This window comes from Microtus ochrogaster, chromosome 1 (assembly GCF_000317375.1).
Source record: "Microtus ochrogaster isolate Prairie Vole_2 chromosome 1, MicOch1.0, whole genome shotgun sequence".
NCBI classification, from domain to species: Eukaryota; Metazoa; Chordata; class Mammalia; order Rodentia; family Cricetidae; genus Microtus; species Microtus ochrogaster.
The window spans coordinates 78,569,399-78,572,165 of record NC_022009.1 but is presented as its reverse complement, the minus strand read 5'-3'; positions in this window follow the sequence as shown (position 1 = coordinate 78,572,165).

The window sequence follows — 2,767 nt, the reverse complement described above, 5'->3', positions numbered from 1 at the left end:
CCATCTGCTTTAAAACTTCCTGAAACACAAGGGGCTGATTTAATTTACTATTATATGCTGCCTCTGGAAAGGCAACTAATGACTTCAGGAAATATAGCTGGTGGAGGGTGACATGTTGGTTCCCGGCTGCTTGTCAGCTCAGATCTGAACTAATCACACAGAAACTGTATTATTTAAATCACTCCTTGACCCATTAGCTCTAGCTTCTTATTTGCTCTTACATCTTAATTTAACCCATCTCCATTAATCTTGCATCACCAGGAGGTTGTGGGCTACCAACAAAGTTTCAGCACGTTTGTCTCAGGAACAGCTACATGGCTTCTCTTTACTCCTACTTCTTCCTCCCAGCATTCAGTTTAGTTTTTCCTGCCTAGCTCTCTTCTACCCTACACATGCTTTACTGTGTATGGTAGAAATACATGCTCTGAGGTCAGATAAAGACATTTTATTATCATTGATTCCACTTATTTCTTGTTTGATTATGAATTATTCTCTTAAAATGTGCCTTGGTTTTCTTATCTTGTAATGGCAATAAGTGTTATTACCTAGCTCAAATACATATGTAAAACTCTCCACTTGAGGATTCTATCAAATAATCCAAAGAGTTATTAAAACGTCAGGGTCTATTTAGCAGCAATGATGAGGCCTAACTCACTTTTCTCTTCTTATTTAACCTTAGTAATCCTTTCAGGATTTCTGTGAAGTCTGTCTGGATCTACCTTGTAATGTGGCAATTCTGAAAATCCAGATACAGTAGTGGAGGACCTGTGATTACCATATGCTGGAAACGATTAAAAAAAAAAACAGGTTTTTGCAAATTGCACCACAAATAGGAAGATCTTGCTCTTTACTTGGGGTTTCTGAATATGATTTACATGTATGATATAGTCTTTTATTTTAAATTTTGTAAGATGAGCTTAGGGGCAGAAGCATCCAAAATGCAATTTTAGTGATTGTTTTACTCAAATAAAAACATGACCAAAAAGTCTGTATGGAATCAGTCTTGTGTTTCCAAAGGTCAGTCATCTAGAGAGTCATCACAGGGAGTCATCTAGAGAGTTACCAAAGATAGTCATCAGAGAGAGTCATGGAGAAAGTCATCACAGTCATGACAGAAGTCATCTAGACATCATCATAGACTGGTTATTGGGATATGGCTGTCATATAGCTGGTAGGGTGACTGAAAGAGGTTTCTTGAACTTTGCTGTTTGGATCTATTATTCTTTTATTCTATTATCCTGTTTTTGTTCTATTATTTTTTGATATATTATTCTTTTTTGTTCTGCTGATGGCTGGTACAATCAGGCATTTCTTCACTTTTTTTTTCTTTATCCAGTCTTCACATTGAAGTCCTTAACTTGGTAGCACTCACCTCTTCATTGCACATGAATAAAAAAAACCCTTTTAGTTTTACTAGCTTTCAGTGGTTTGAATACCTGCCTCACCCCGCCCCTCATCCTGTGTGTGTTTTTAAGACCCTGTGAAGTTCATGGTTCCCTTTTCTTTTCCTGTTTGAATAGAAATTCATTTTCTTTAATCCAACCTGAGTTTTTAAAAACTATTCTTGAACTGTCTCCTTCAGGAATTCGGTTGCTGGCCTTACTGAATGGAGGTATGTATGACCCTATGGTAAAGGAATTCTATTCAAAGACATTTCCGCCTGTTTATCTTTGGATTGGTTACTGCTCACATAAGTCTGGAAAAGGGCCAAATTATGTGAACAAATTAAAAATTTGAGGATCCCAGCGGGAATATCCATAAATTTTGCTGTAAACCAGCAACTTAAGATAAATTGAAAATGTTATGACAGTTAGGGAAAACTATAGATTAGTGGTTGTTGGCTCTGGTTAGGAATCTAATGAATATTAAAAGATTAGGATTAATTTATGCAAATTCCTAAACCTGTGTATTTTGCTAAATACATTTTTATTTTGAGTTATTTTAATTGCTGTTTCATATTAGACAAGTATTTATTTCTAAAGCTATAGTTTTATACTCTCAGTCTTTTAAAATATATAACATGTAATTTTGAATCATTATAAAAGTAATGATTATCTTTGTGTATCTACACATAGTAGTGAGTCTAGTAGAGTACAATTTAAAAGAATGGACATTTTTCTCTTTTTAGACTCCTACAACCTTTTTTAAGATTATCATTCTCGGTATATAAATTAAAAGGCATGTTGGGAGAGACAAGTAATGTGACATTTTCCTATCTTTTTAAAATTACTTTTGACTCAGTGCTAAAACTTAAATCTAAAACTTTCTATGCGAAAACACAGTCCAGAAGTTTTAACATATAGCATGACATTTTAAATGATTTCTCTGTATATCTATACAGAGTACAAGTTCAGAGAAGCAGAAATCAAAAGCCTATAATTATCATATGGACATGAACTGAGAAGAAAATTGAAGTTACTGGAGGGTGAGTGGTATGGAAAAAGGAAAAGAAGAACTAGAAAATAGGGGTGTTTGTCACAGTGGAAAGTGAAACGAAAACATTTAGTGCATGCACACAATAAATTCATGTTTAATTCTAGCTATGCATACACAAATAGCAGCATCATTGGTATGGACAATTGTATACCTTTAAAAAGATAATTGAATATCTTTATAATTTGGGCAGCCTAACTATCCTGTGACCTAAAATGAAATTGCACTTCCATTTTTTTCACTTTCAAATCAAATTATTATAGTGTAAATCCACATTTTCCTTCAGGGAACGAATCCCATACATATCCTCCTTTCCAGCACTTTGACACACGGT